At 36.6% G+C, this 16,736-nt stretch overlaps 1 pseudogene; it reads left to right on the forward strand.

Annotated features, from left to right (window-relative positions):
• Positions 1 to 916: 916 nt before the first annotated feature.
• LOC125696161 (dynein axonemal heavy chain 11-like) overlaps positions 917 to 16,736 on the forward strand; it is a 37,332-nt pseudogene continuing 21,512 nt past the window's right edge.

The following is a 16,736-nucleotide window of genomic DNA, read 5'->3' on the forward strand; positions in this document are numbered from 1 at the left end:
AGCACAGAATTAACTAATTTGTATGCAAAAAAAAAGTTGGAGGAGACTCATTTAAGTTCAATGTCCTTTACATGATGACAAAATGATGTTTTAGGTAAACTTTGAAGAATACTGTTATGAGTGAGCCATCCTTAGTATCTTCTTCTGTCGTTTTTGAGACCTTTCTTTGCTCTCATATTTCATTTGTTCCTGTTCCTTGGTTATGCTCAGCCACTCAGGAATCCATTTGCAATTTCAGGGCTTATGACATGCACCTAGAGGATAGTGGTGGAATGCAAGTGTCAGGTAAAAGTCAAATCACAAGAAGATGAAGCTCTGTATGTGGGGATTTTTGTGCATGGCCCATGGCCAACTGAACGGTAACAAAGACAGCTGGAGCCTTACATCAGCAGTCTGCTTCTTGTGGGGTCAGCGCCACTTAGCCCCCACTCAGTGCTGCTGTCTCATTTGTGGCAAGTCAGGGATGGGGAGGCTGCTTTCAGCCTTTCTCCACACACACACCTAGATGTAATCTAGTAATATCTTTATTTAAAACAAAAAACAAACAAACAAAAAAAACCACGCGTGTGTTTCACATGAAAAATGTAGATGAAATAAATGAAATGCTCAGTTACATCTTTGCATAGCATCACAGCTTTGTATTGCTACATGAGTTTAACATCGGGAGACTGGTTCATTCCCACTTCTCCATCTAAAGCCCTGCAAAAATAGTCAGAAAAGTGTAACTGCTGTCTATTAGAAATAGCATAGCTTAAATAATGATTAAAACACTCTGAATTCTAATTTCACAATGACCAAATGGTAATCTGACAGATGGATCACTTGGATGGTTGAATGGTTATACTCAAAGAGTTGTAGTCAATAGCTCAATGTCCAGGTGGAGATCAGTGAGAAGTAGGATTTTCAGGGGTCAGTAATGGGTCAGATGCTATTTAACATCTTTGTTGGTGACATGTTCAGTGGGACTGCATACACCCTCAGCAAGATGGTGATGATGCCCATCTATGAGGTGTGGTCAACAAGCTAGAGGTAAGGGATACCATCCAGAAGGACCTTAACAGGTTTGAGAGATGGGCCTGAGCAAGCCTCGTGAAGTTCAACTAGGTCAGGTGCATGTGGGTTGAGACAATCCCTAGCACAAATACAAACTGGACAAAGATTGCATTGAGGTCATATTGAGAGAAAAGGACTTGGAGATGCTGGATGATGAAAAATTCAACACAAGCCAACTTGTAGTCCAGAAAGACAGCTTGGGCTGCATCAAAAGAAGCATGACTAGTTGGGCAAGGATGGTGATTGTCCCCCTCTACTCTGCCTACCTGAAACCCCACCTGCAGTACTGCATTCAGCTCTGGGAACCTCAGCACAAGAAAGACATTGAGCTGTGGGAACAAGTCCAGAGGAGAGCCAAAAAGATGAGAGGCTTGAGCACCTCTCCTGTAAAAACGGGCTGAGAGAGCTGGAATTGTTCAGCCTAGAGAAGAGAAGGTTCCAGGGAGACCTTATAGCAACCTTCTAGTAACTAAAGAGGGCCTGCAGGAAAGTTTGTGAGGAACTTTTTACAAGGATATATAGTGATAGGACAAGAAGTAATGTCTTTAAACTAAAAGAGGGTATATTCAGATTAGATGTAAGGAAGAAATTCCTTCCCTGTAGGGTGGTGAGGCACTGAAGCAGGTTACACAGGTAACGTGTTTATTCAGTGCCTGCTCCAGTAGGCTCTGGTCTACTGGAAGGTGTCCTTGCCAATAGCAGAAATGTTGAAACTAGATTTTTAAGGTCCCTTCCAACCTAAACCAGTCTATCATTCTATGCTGAAACACCCAATCACAAAACAGCTTCAGCAACTAGATGGACATTTGAGCATCCTGAGGGAGCTGTGCAGCAGGTGCAGTTAGACTATTCTTACAAAGTTCTCAAAGTCATCAAAATTCTGTGAGCTACAAATATGAGCTGTCAAATGGAAACAAAAGGTAATGCTTTTAATAGAGATCCATGAAGTGTACATGAATTTTGTTTGTAGATCAACTTCCTGGGGCACGTATTGTTAGAATTTCTCAAGAATGATAGCTAATGATCCTGACTCCTTAATAATGCATTATCTTTTTCCCTGTAGGTAGAAGATCTAAAATTCAAACTTGCTTCACAAGAGCCAGAACTGCAACTGAGAAATCAAGATGCTGAAGCTTTGATTGCTAAGATAAGGTTTCAGACTGAGAAAGTGAGCCAAGAAAAGGCCATTGTCAAAGCAGAGGAGCAAAAGGTCGGTCTAATTCCCTCGTTTAGTGCTGTTGAGCTATATTTAGTAGAAAATAAGCCTTTTTAGGTGAATAGTTTTGAACAACTTCCTCTCCAGGGAGCATAAAGTCTAAAGAATTATTATACTTACACATGTAACAGCATTTCACACCGTGATTACCACTTGACCTTTCTTTACATTATGCCTTTTCCCAACCTTTTAGCTGTTTTAATGAGATGAAAGAACAATAAATACTGAGCTCATTCAAGCATTTAATGGATGTGGATCTTGAGAATCAGACCTATTTGTAATACAGTAAAGGTCAGAGAGTCATCTCTGAGCACTTCAGATTTCTAAAGGCTTTGAGGCTCTAGGTGAATTGAACAACTCGATTGATACAAAAGTCCATTCCAGTACATTGCAATACTGCAAGGTGCAAGCCTTGCATTTTAAGATTATAATGGAGTTCCTAATTGTATGCGTCATCAATGTTGAATCTTCCTCCTACTCCTCTCAGTTCAGCCTATAAATATTAGTTTCAACTTCCACATTGGAAACATAGAGGTTTAGTGTATTTGCTCTCACCACAGACTGGATAGAAATGCAGTTTCATTTTGATTCTATAATTTGAATCTACTGTTAAAAATGCAGTTTTTGAAATTAAACACCAAAGTATCGAATGCTATAAACTGAAGCTCTTCTGCCTTTAAATCTGAAAGACTCATCCAACTCCAGCATTTCTACAAAACTTTAGGTCCATTGTGTCATTTATCAGTACTGCAGAGAGAAAATTTTAAAGAACTCACAATAGCTGTTCACATCTGATTTTGAGCTATGGAAACTGTAAGTTGCCAAAAAAATTGTAAACCTATTTCAGATGCTAGTGAATGGAGAAAGCTATGCTGTTTAGGAGCAGTCAAAACTTTCATTCACTTCTGTTTTGGTTTTTTAAAAGACATTATTACTAGCTGATAGTTAGTACTTTCAATAATAACCTTGTGCCTCACCCTAATTTTAATGAAGGAAAAGTGGTTTTTGCCACTGACATAAATGAAGGCTGGGTCAGGACCTTTATATTTCTTTGCATTATGCTAATTATGGATTTCAGCATTTCACTAGTCCATATCTTCTGTAGGGATCAAAAATTGCTATGAAGTTTCAAGTCAAAACAGTGCAATCAATTAAACTTGAGCAAATTGGATCAAAAAGCTCAGTGTCCTAACAATCTCTTTTCTTTGGTGTTTTCCCCCTATAAGATCTATGTGCTTATGATGCTACAATTTAAGATGATCAAAAAATAAAGCATTCATTAAGCAACTAGGTGAACCACATCGAGTGACTGTCATGGGATAATAGTACCTGTAGGATACTTTGTTTCAGAGATGACATTCAGCATGTTGCATTGATGACTACCATATTCTCCTGCTCATTGTTTTATTGCACTTGTGAAACATTCTCACTGGAATTAAGGTGTTGTTTAATGCTACATTGTTATAAGGCTAATGTAGGCTTCTGAATATTAATCTTCTCCTAATCTTTTTGCTACCAAAGGTCCCCAAACCAATAACCCACCAGCTAGTAATTTGTGATTAATCTTTGGAACTGATTAAAATGCACTGCTTTTTTAAAAATTATCCTGTTCTGCAGGTTTCAGACTGTAGTTTGTTTATATCTCAGTTTTACAACACTTGAGCCATTAAATGTCCCAGAGGTATTCCCCAGAGTGAAGCATTGTGTAAAAAAAGATGAAGAGTGGAAGTCACTTTAGATCAGACTCCTCAGGAAACATGGGAACAGCTTGGATGTCCTGTAAACATGGCAGAACTACATATCCATACAGTAATCAACAAGGGTCTGACTATGAATGTTGCACTACTGAGGTTTAAAATACTGAGCAGTAACACTGCTGTCATTTTATGAGCAGTCTGTGTGCTCTGAATGCTTCCAGCCAGAGAAGTTCCCAGAGGAAGATGCATGTGACACTGCCTTTTTAGATGGGAACCCTGCCAGAAGAAGAAATCAAACAGAGGAGGTTGTAGGTGGGTACAAGACAGTGACGTTAGCTGGGGACTGGGGACAAAGATGAATCCACACCGACCAGTTTTTCTGATTTACCTCTCTCAGTTGAAGTATGCTGTTTGCATTGCATGTTTAAGGTGCTGTGCTCATGGTCTGATTGCTAATGGCACACAATAGGGTACATTCCTTCTAGCTTTTCTAACAATTTGGCCATCACTTAAGATCTCTATAGCGTAGAAATTATTGATGTGAAGGGGACTAAACTTCTGGAGAAATAGTGAAAATCTCCTTCATCTCTTGTGAAGGGAAATATATTTGAGAAATACTTTTCTAAACGTTATCTGCAACTTGTTTGTTTTTCTCTCCCTTAAGAAAAGTGAACTTGTCCTGTATTTGATTTGAGTGTCAAGACACAATGAGTAACTAAATGTAAGGGAAAAAAGAGACAGAACTATGTGAATGTAATAGAATTTGTGTGACTTATATTAACTGTTCGTTTTAATGAAGAATACTGTCTCATGTAAGAAGTGCTACATTCTTGGAGTGATGCTTTTTCACCTGCTTAAATGCTTAGTAAGTTTAACCAAAGGAGTATCTTGACTGAGTTTTAAATTTCTTCCTTTAAGTTAATTTTGATAACATGGGCTTCAAACTTTCTTAGAGACCATATAGATCAATTCAAAGCTGCAACTGTATATCCATTATTTAATTAATTTATTTATTAATTTAAAAATACACTGTGACTGAGGTGCAAACCAATAAGAACTGGGAATTTCATCCTAAAAACTACACCAGTTCTGTTCAGCACTTCTCTTTCACAAGAGACAAAGATTTAACTTTATTTGTAACACTTCTGATGTAAGGAATATTGATTTTTAATCCTCGTTATTTCCATGGCTAATGTCTGTTTATGTCCCTCCTACAAAATGGATACATGGAAAGTGCCCCTGGCAGTTGTAAAAAGAAATTTTGTAAGGATCTTGCATTCTTATAGAGGCTTGTTATTGCTAATGCACAATGCTTGATCCAAATATTAACATCTTGATCACTGTGATATCCTCCTTCTCTCTAATTAGACTTGTTTAAGCAAGACCCAACAGGAAACATGCCTGTGAGATGAGCATGAGGTACAAGGATAATGATGAGCTTGTATAACCAACTTCAGCCCTAAGCAATGTGTCCTGAGAAATATGCATGATAATCTCCCAAATATGCAACTGCAGATGTCACAGTGCCCTCCAGGGAAAATCTACCAAATAGATTTGCACCCATGGAATTATAATCAGCTTTTAAACTGCTAGTTATGTCAGTGCAGGAAGTTGTGAAGGTGCTCAGATTTCACTTAAAACTGAAGCTAAGTGAAATAAAGTCAATCTGAGCCAAAAAAAGACTTTTGATGAATCTGAATCTGCTTACATTGATATGTTTAATTTCCAAGCCCGAAATGAAATAAATACTGTTTTCATACAGGATATATTATTTGCTTTTGTTTACCCCTTTGTTTTAGCCCTACAGTTTCAGATTTAGCACAGGAAAACAAAAAGAATGAAGCAAATTTACCAAAAGATGGAGGCTGTTCTAACAAATCTGATGCGTTTATCTATGCTCAAAAAATACAGTGAATGTTTTACTTTGCAGGGAACACCACAGTGTATGGCCAAGACTGACTATTGTCTCCCTGCTGTTTTCTTTGATTTTCTGTTTTTCTGTGCAAAAACAGATACCTGAACTGGTGTTACACTTCCCATCAGCCTATGTTGCACCTTACACACAGGACTGCAGAGGCTGTGATCATGAATATTTCGTAGTGTAATGTTAGTGATAGCCTTCAAAATTCCTGCTAATAGAAAGTCCTGTGGAACAAATCCCCTATTACTGCACAGTCCTGCATGTGTTTCTCTGCTTTTCCTTTTTCAGGTTAATCTTACAGATCTGAAAGCCTTTACCAACCCTCCAGTGGCTGCAACAAATGGTACTGCTGCAGTAGTGGTTTTTACTGACTTATAAGAGAAAGTGCCCAATGACCAAAGCTAGAAATCTCTGGAAGTCTTTATGGGAAACTTCATGGCCTGTGGGGTATGGTATAGGATCTGAAATTAGAGGAGAAAAGGATACTTAAAAATTGGAGGCAGAGAAGGAGAAACTAAATAATATATTTATTTTCTCACAAGTCTCAGGGGATAAATGCTGATTCTGCTTTGTTCTCTTCTGCATGAGTTTGGTGACAAGTTTAAGCCAGCCTGAGCACCATGGGAATTTATTAATAGGAAAAATAGATGAAAAGACAAAGGGAGAGAATTTTGCGATATTTATCTCATCTCTAAAAACTTGCACGAGTCACAAAATATGTTTGTGAGGGTAAATTCTTCAGGATTTGGAGGGAAATAATGTTTTTGCTTTTACAGCATAATGTTTCCAAAGCAACAACTTAATGCAAGATTTCAGTTTTGCATTTGTGATGAAACTAGGAGTTAGCTTCTGGTTCTTTGAAATGGAAAAGAAATAATGCACTGGAGCTTCTTTTCTTGCAGGTTGATAACTTCTTTAAAGCTTTAATAAACTATGATAAGGAGTGTGTGCCTGGGTTATCAATACAGTAAATTTCACTTAGTTGTTTGTGTACCAATTCCTCTCTTTACTAGCTCTGATGGGGAAATTTCTGTTATTGAAGGTCTTTATTATCTTAGAAAGCTGAATTTAGTGTTCTGAGGAAAATGCAGCCTCCTTCCAAGGAAGATATTCAGTACTTGACAGAATGTATATATGTATTTATTTTTAGAAATAATAAAAGCTGGAAAAGAGGTGTGGGTGTCCAGATCCTTTCAATTTTCATTATGTTGAACAGTTGGGAAATATTCATCTCCAAATGTGAGTGTTTAAATCAAAATGTCCATTTGAGTCTGGCTGTTTAGAGTGTAAGACATATAGCTCATCATTTGTGATTCCCTTGAACATTTGGTAGCAAGTTTGCTTCATTCTTCTAGTATGATAGCAGATTATCATTTAATTACAAGATAGATAATTAGGTTAGAAATGTACTTAAACTTAATGCCTCTCTTACACTTGTATTCTAAAACTATGAAAAAGTTATATGTAGATTAATTTCAGCTGAAAAATAGGCCCTCCTGAGAATGTACTTGGTTCTGCTTAAAATACCCTTACATGAGCTATAATTGCATATCCTCTAGTCTCTCCCTATATATTGAAAGAAATCTCTACGTGTTTCACTGATGTGTAGATGAATGGTTATAAAGCAAATATTTGTAATAAAAGACCAACAGAGTAACATGAAAATCTTTCAACAGAAGTTATTTGCAAATTTGGTAACGAATATGAAACCAACATTTTGTCTACTGTACTTATGTTGTATTTTGTTGTCTTCTTAAGGTGTACAGTGAAGTAGAGTCAAAATGTTGTGTATTGATCTAGGCAAATACTAATTTAGCAACAGCTAAAGAGAATCTACACACAATCAGGAAGAAGCTTATTTTAAGCAATACTTAACTTATATGCATACTTTTCTAATATCTTGAGCCCATTGAATTTATTTTTTTAATTTATTTTGTTTTGTTTTTAATCTATTTTATTACTTCTCAGCTAAAGTATTAAGGATATATTTACATCGAGCATTGTCATTATATTTTCCTACTGCACAACATTCAGTGGTTTTGGTGAGTATACATGAAGCTGTCCCTAAGAAATTTCTGAATATCCCAAAAGCCACCTGGACATGTTATACCAAATAGGTTAGTAAACCAAAATAAGAGTTGGTACAAATCATTGGCTATGATTTTTACTAGATATATATGCTGAGTGTTTATAAGTAAGCTACTGGACTATCAGAATAACTAGAGTAAAGGACTGTAGCATTTCCAGCTCGTCTGTGCTCAAGCTTGTCATTAAAATATCATCAAACCTCCTCTGATTTTTTTGAAAGACTTCCAAACACATACACATGCATACATGCATTAGAAGCAGAAAATTTGACTACGTACATACTTTTACTGACAAAAATATTTTCTGCATTGACTGAACGGATTATGTTTACCAGCAAGTACCCACTGAACATTTCTGAGGGATTATTTGTGGATGTTTATTAAATTATTCATTTAATGAAGTAACTGTAACACAAAACACTCCTGAAACAAACAAAGACACTTTTGGTATCTTGGGAGATGGTGGGTGGAAAGAGTTCCTCTACTGCAAGCTAATTACTCTGACTTATCAAATACAACTTTAAATGATTCAAAAGACGTAGCATTAACTGAATTCAGAAGGCTTTGTCTTGACTCTTTCTGTTGTGAGTATTTAGACCTGGAATCTCAAGTTAAGTTATCAAGCAATAAATGAAGGCTGGTTGGTTTCATAATGTGGGGATTGTTCTCACTCCTTTCTAAAGTATCAATTCGAAAGAATGAAAAAGACTTGCTTTTCATGAAACTCTTAGAAAACTGTGGATTACAGTATCTGAAAGTTTTATTCTTTCCTTCAGTAATTCCCAATTAGTTCTCCTGCTACTATAGCACCCAGCTTTTCCTGTTCTGGAGATGAAGATTTAATGGTTAAACAAAAATAGCATTGATCAACCTTCCTCTTCTAGTCCTCTCTGCCCTTCACCCCCCAAATCCCACCAGCTGGTACAACATGTATTTTTCCCTACTTGTGATATAGCCTTCCTGTGACCTATTCATATCATCAACCCTAATGAATGTTGTATCTACACTAAAAAATATCTTGATTGAAAAGTCTTTTTTATTACTGCATATAGCTACACCAATGGATGTTTATTAAATGCAAATATTTTTTTGGACAAAATTGCCCTTAATTACTTTTTATTATTAATTTTAATACACAGCAGTCACCCTTGAAACTCAGAGAGGTTTGTTGTTGTTCTTTTTTTAAGTGTCCCTCAGAGGAGAGCACTAATATATCTCTATTCTTTGTCTGACAGTATCTCCAAAAATCCTTTCTTATTTAAGGTGATCTTGCTGCTGAGTAAGTTTCCAACTTTAAGCCTCGTCCTGTCTTTTATTATTTATTGGCTTCCACTTCCATCTCTTCATAAATTTTTTGGAGTTGATTAGCAGCAGTTTATTTTCTCAACTCTACTGAGTTCCTGGTGGGAAAAGAGTTCTGCACCACAGAAAAAGCTGCAGTTCCATTTGCAGTTATCTGTTTCCTGTGTTAGGCTAACATTTGTCACACCGCCACTTATTATGAGTTTGGGTTTTTTTCTAACTGCTTTATACAGCCCATATTGCATGTTCTGACAGGCTTCCTTTTGCTCTGTGAGAGGATCCAGATAACTGATTCATAGAACAGCTGATAACTTGATGAACATCTTTAAGTAGGTCTTTAGCTTCTTAACTTGTGATTTTCTAGTAGATATTGCTTGTAAGAATATGAGCTCCAGAGCTCACAATGCTGTTGAATGGAGAGAGTTGTGGTAGATTAAATTCTCTGTTGATTGATGGAAAATAGTGCATATTGGAAGGAAAATAATGAGCTGTTCAAGAATACTTCTTGATTACTATGTATCACTTATTAGATGCATTCCTAGGCATTTTTAATCTGGTCAGTCATTGAGGCATCAATCAGGAGAAAGAGATTTAAAGAAAAGATTTGGATGTGTTTGGAGCAACTTCCTTTTAATTACTTGTTTAAATCATGTCCTATCTGATAACTGTGTGCCAGACTGGAAATGATCAAAGTGCCTGTGAAACCATGAAGATGTGTGTATAAAAGCCATTGGTTTTCTTCCCCTGCAATTGGCAACTATAGGAAAACAAAAATTGCATGTTAGTGCATAATAGAACTTAAAAAGACCTCCAAATCTTAGAAGGAAGTTTAAGCATCTTTTATAAGAATTCTTTGACACCTACTTTATGAAATTATCATTCAAGAAGTTTCAACCATAAAAAAATTGTATCACAGAGAGACGCAATTACACTGGCTTCTGCTCCTTAGTGTCAAATAGTACCTGTGAAGTGCTGGAGGATGATAAGAGGCTGAGTCACTTAGTCACTGCTGAGAGGTTCAGCAGGTGGAAGGAACTCCACAGGACTTACTCCTGTCTTTGCATTTCTACTTTTTAATTGAATTCATATTCACTTATACCATGAAATCCAACAACGTGCTTGGCTTTGTTTTAACCATAATTACAGCCGGCATTTCATAGGTCCTCCACTTTCTGGGCTTAGCGTTCTCCAACTGAACATGCAAACAACTGTCAACAGGAAATAACATAGTGTGCAGTTTTTCATCACTACTGAACGGTCTTATGTGATTAAGGGACTGCAGTGTCCTGTCTTACACTTAAAATCATATTGAGTTCCTCAGCTCAAAACTTGCATTAATCCACAAGCAGAAAGACATGATGTTCAACATGATGTCCCATGGCAAAGTCTGCTACGTACATTGACTTTTTGCTGGCATTCATTTTTAGAGTTAGCGTGAAGCACTGTGTAAATTTTAACCAATATCTTCCACTTTTCCAGTGAGTTTCACATCCAGGAAGCTTTCATCAGCTCCATTTTCCCAACGGTGGTTAACTTCCTATCTGCTTTACAGTATTTTGTTATATGTCCCTCTGCCCTATGCAAGCTGTTCCAGTTGGCTTATAGGAGACATTTTAAAGGTATAGTTGGCTATAGAGAGGAGCCTGTGAAATGAGTATAAAGTGAAGGCAAACTTGTATTTATTCTGGGAAAGAGTGTAAAAAAAGTAGGCCTAGATTTAATTCACCTTAGGTACCGGTAACTCCATGTACATAGTCAGTATGCAGAACGCTCTTGCTCCTTATTTCACCTGTATGCCTCCATAGTCTGTAAAACATTGAAGTCCTCTAACCCTGAAGGAAGGTAACTCCTGATGCACAGCCATTCTTACGTATATCTCTCTATCTGATTTGGATCCAATTTGTGGGAAGGTTTCATCTCACACCACTTCTTCAGAAGTCAACTTGCTGTGCTGCCCTATCTGCTGTCTACTGAGGGGTTAAACTTCTTTTAAGCTTGCACAAGACCTCTATGTTCAGCCACAGGAGAAAGTACTCCACCAGTGTAAATCCTTTCACATTTGCATCAAATCAAGCAGAACGGAAAAGAGAGACTCTGTCTGTCATTTATGAATGTTAGCTCCTCGATAGCCCTCTCTGTTCTGGAGCTAAACAAATTCAGTAAGAGCAATGAGTCAGTTACTCTTCTATCTTGTCTCTTTTGATTCAACACATTAAAGTGACATTAATGTTTTCTTATCAGCATCCACAAATCAATCCCTATGTTCAGTTGCACCCTATGCTTCAGTTTTTCCTTGTCCTTTTTCCTTCTGCTCATTTATTTGCCTGTCTCTTTCCAACCTTCCTCTATCTAATTTTCTAAAGAATAGACAGTGAGGGCAGAGTATCAGTTGTTAGTGATCTCTGCTCCTGCACTCACTGCTGTGCTGTGCTCCCTGACTCATAATTCAGTTTCTTTCTGTTGGTTGAGAGAGAGAGGAGAGTTGTACATATTTTTCATATGGAAGTTTTTGTGGGCAGCAATTTTCAGTAATGATAATTGCTGCAGCTGTTGGTAATCAATAATACATCTTCAGCAGAGACAGCACAGTAAACAAACCTCTTTCCACTTTTCATGGTTTCCAGAATATATCTTTAAATGACAAATTAAATTCTTATCAAACATGGGCATTATTGTAATGAGTATTGTCACAGTAATTTTTTTAATGTCAAATACATACAAGCCAGTACTACTACTAAAGCTCTATGTTGTTTTACTGTGTTTTAAAGATGATTGAAAAAATATTCCTTGGATGGTGATAACTGCAGATCATATATTGCAGGTTTAAATTTTAATATACAAGCATAGACATTTGTCCACCTAGTTGAACAATTGCTATGCATTTATACTAAATGGAAAGAAAAACAGATTAGGAAACAGAAAATTAAAAAATGGATTTCTTTTCACAAATTTTTTAAGTTAAATGAAATTGAATCTCCATCCTTTGAAAGACTACAGTTACCTTCCAAAAGTATTTGTGAAAATTCTGATTGTATGCTCATGTATGTATTACAATAACTAAGACTATCATATGCAAAAATAAAAGAGGATGTAAGGTAATGTGTCATTAGTGTTAAAGCTAAAAAGTTGGGCCAAGTGCATTCTTGTGGAGGATACTTTTTTTCAGAACAGGATGTTGAAACTTAAACCACAATTTAAAAAAATTAGTTCCTGTTCCAAGCATCTTTCAGCTGCTTTAACTACACAGGCATTAACAGAAAATATATATATATGTGATTTATTTAAGAATGCCATGTCAACCTGAATGCTCTATAAAGGAAATCTGGAGAAAACACTACAGCTAAGTGAGTCACCAGTTATATGGCAGAAGTGGCTGATCCTGAGTTGAGGTGAGTTCAGGAGGAAATGCCTGAAAGCAGAGAGAGGGCACATTGCTGTGCTTCAAGCAGAGTGCAAAAGACGATGGTTAAAGTGTGGATAGGCACTCAGGATATCTGTCTCTTTCCTGGTACTGGTAAAGCCATCCTGTTTGCCCAATAGCAAATTGCCGGATCTTATGCCGTGAGCTCTCTATAAAAAAGTTAGCTAGTTATTTTTTCTTGCTTTTTCTTTCCCTTCTTTGGTGCAATTTTAAATGATCTGAAGCACCCAGGAGATATTTACAATGTTCTCAGCCATCTAGAATCCTAAACAGAAAGTTCTGTGGGGTCTTCAGATCCCTCAGTAATATAGTTCATTGTCATCTAGCAGAAATTTTTATCCACTTCTAATCATCTTCAAGCACCTAATCTCTTCCATTTAAATCAACTTTTGGTAGGGGGTTCCAATCTTTCTTTCTTTTTTCCTTTTTTACTTTTTTTGTCTAAATGACAGTGTGCTTAATTATGCTGTTCCAGAAGCTGCAGAAAGAACAAAGAATACAACAAAACATTTCCTCAGAAATTTTTATCCTTTGAACTTAAAGGCGCTATCTAACATTATTATTAAAATATGTTACTTGAAATAAAAGCAAATAAAACAGCAACAAAAAGCAACCTTACACTTCAACATTTAAACGAATCCCTTTACTTAGTAAGTCTTGGATAGCAATTTGTGTAAACTCACACCTTCGTTTCAGAAATCAGTTGCAGAGGAAGACAGACAGAGATGATGTCAACCATCCAAATAAACAACACTACTGAGATGTCCAACAGGTTGGTCGAGGGACCTGAGGTAAGAGGACTTTGCCTGAATATTGGAGTTGGTGTGAGTTTTGAGATATTTGAAATGTTCCATTAAACGTAGAAGCAAATTTTGAAGATGTTGTAAGGACAAAATGCTGGGAGTGACACCTGAGATGACCCTCGTAAAGAATCTTTTAAATGAAGGGGAAAAAAAGAGAGTAATAAAATCCTGAGAAGCAAAATGTGCTGCACTGCAACTGAGGAATATAACTTCGCATTTCCTAAAGGAAAGAAAAAAAGCAGGTATTACTGAATGACTGATACTGGCATGATTGCTAAGGAGAAATCTCAATAAGTAAGGCACCACATTTATACATAACTGAGAACACATCCTGACAGCCTGGGCAGCCTCTAGTTAATGAGCAGAAAGACTGAATAATCCTCTAGGTCAGGATGGAGTCACCCTTCATCTGCCTTCACTGCACTTTTGATTGTACGTAAGTGGAAGGCACCAATCAGATATTTGCTGCTTGCTTCTGTTTTTCCCTCTTGCAGAAACCATTCATTTTTAGATAAGAATGAATAGCATTTACATTAGAATAATGCATATATTTCATTGTGTTTTTTGCCTTTATTTATAGACAAACATCATTATAGCTAACACATGCTTCTTTAATGGTTACTGGCCATTTAAATCAGCCACAGCATTGCTGTGCTCTCTCCTAAGTCTTACACAAATCGTCTGTCTTGGTTCACCCTTTAGTTTTATTCATTCCTTTTTCACAAATAAGTATAAATAACAGTAAATAAGGGCTTCAAAGAATAGTTAAAATACTATACCAAAGACAGCCTTAATAACTTTTTCATAAATGTTTTAACCTGGGTTTCATAAGATCATTGTGTTCTTTCTTTCCAGGTTCACAGAAAGAATATTTTTGTTTCTGCAAATCTCTCAGCAGAAATTGGCAATTAAAAAGATTAAATCAGTTTGTAAGAAATGCACCATTAAAGTATAAGGCTAAAAATAATTTTAAAAAATTAAATAAATAAACAGTTCCATTTTTGGAAATTAAAACAGATCCATTTTTGTTCTCTGATTCTAAGATTAGTACAGTCAGAAACTTGTAGTGTGTGAATAATCTTTGCTTTGCAGAACAACAGTGAAGTCAGCGGTGCGTAACAATGTTATCTGCATATGAGTATTCTTGCTTTCCCCAACATGCCTGAGTCAGTCCCTGTAGACCTAGCCCAGCAGATCCTCAAAGCCTTTGGAGACCCTATGGAAGCCAATGGGCCTTGCTGACAGTGAGTACTCTGGATTGGATTTGAAGCTTTATCCCCAGTTAAGTTTTTTTTACAAGATACGAGGTTTTATTAGTGATGTTTTTGTGTAAGTTAAGGGGGGAAATATTTAAAAGGATTAATTGAGAATGTCATATCTTTTCTGCTGAGAATAAATTCTTTTTGACTAGAACAGGAGACACTTATGTTCTGAAAAGCATCAAGACTGATGATTTTGTCTATATAGCATTGACCTGCAAGCTCAACCATTCAGACTAATAAATCAGGCAATTTATATTTAATCATTAACTAACTCCCGAGCTGAACAGCTGTTCAAAATTAGAAATGGGTCACCCCGGCCAGGATGACATTACAGGCAATCTATAATGCATTAGAATAAAATTATAGTGATTTTTAACTGTCTGGAAATTTATTACACTGCATGTTCCAACTCTTAAACCCTTGTTAGCCAATGTCACTAGTGATTTATGGTGCTTGGGTGGTACGGTAAAATTACTGAAGATTTAAATAGACAATCATTCTATGTTTAGTAAATCTTCAAATTCCAAAGCTATTTTGGAGAATGAGGTGGGTGCTCTTTATTGTTTATGACTTTCCAGTCAGTGACAACAAGAGGAGAGAATGGATAAATCAAAAAGCTCTCTTGTAAATTAATGGACTTTTGTCTTGTTGCCTTCACTTAATGATTTAAGGAAGAATACTGTGATATTTATAGGAAAAAAACTGCTGTCTAAAATACTTCAAAACAAAACTCTTCTATATAAATATTACTGTTTTAGCTTTCCATGGAAGTAACCCTTTACTGGTCCCTGGTTAAGTGGCTCTTATTAATGTAACTGGGGCTTGGGAGGCCTTCACACACTGCCTTACTGCATTTTCACTGTAAAAAATTTCAATGCTAACAATTAAGCACTGTATTTTACAGAGTTCCATTTCTTCATGTCTTCTGGTTAACGACTTTACTTCCTGATTGCCTGAAAAACATAGAAGTAATATTCTTCATAAATATCAGCTTTAACAGTTGTTCTATTATTTTGTTTGTTTAAACACAGAGATTTATTTCTTAAATGGAAGAAACCATGGAGGAATTCTGTCTATTCCAAGCTTTTCATTGTTTTTGATTAGAACAAGTAAATGTCTGGAAAAAAATATTTTTTTATTAACGTCACCACTGAAAAATGTCTGTACTGATAGTGGGTAAAGAACAGTGTGTTTCCCTTCTTTCTTGCTCACCCTTGATTTACATCAGTCATTCTGTCCTCTGAAATATGGTGAAGGTGACTCTAATATGTCTTCAAGAACCATGTAGATGTGGCACTGAGGGATTTGGCTCAGTGGACATGGTGGTGATGGGTTGAGAGTTGGACAGGATGAAGTTAGTGGGCTTTTTGAACCTCATTTCCTTCCCCCTTCGTACTTCCTTTTCTTCCTGACAGTCTCCTTTCCTTACACTGCCTTTTCTGAATCTGTCCAGAAGTGATTGCCTTGACTCAAAGCACCACCACCTTGCTGTATCTGCCTGCACATGCCAGATACTGCCAGTGATGCAGTATGCCTACCACAGTGTACTTGCCCTAAGCAAAAGCATCAAAAAAGGGGAGGAAAAAATATAAGGGAAAAAAACATAAAAAGCTTTTAATGAAGAGTTCTATCCAGATTTTTCAGATTCAAAGGGTTCAAATTGCCACCAGAAAGTATGAAATTTTTCAAGCCTGAGAGCCTTAGGAAGTTTATCCCTGACTGACAGGGAACATTTCCTGTAGTGCTTTTCTTTTGTTTATAATGTGAGGGTTGAACATTCTGTCACTTCCAAGTTGTTCAGGCAATATTTTCTAGTCTTTCTCTGCAGTTTGAAAAAGTGCATTGGAGCGAACTTGTTGAAAACCTCAAAACATAAAAGAAAAGTGTATGTGATGATGTTATGTCAGCAGCAGCATTTGCACCTTTCTTTGGAGCCTTCACAAACCCATACAGTCGGGAAAAGATGGAACATTT

The sequence above is a fragment of the Lagopus muta genome, chromosome 7 (genome assembly GCF_023343835.1).
Source record: "Lagopus muta isolate bLagMut1 chromosome 7, bLagMut1 primary, whole genome shotgun sequence".
In the NCBI taxonomy this organism is placed as follows: domain Eukaryota; kingdom Metazoa; phylum Chordata; class Aves; order Galliformes; family Phasianidae; genus Lagopus; species Lagopus muta.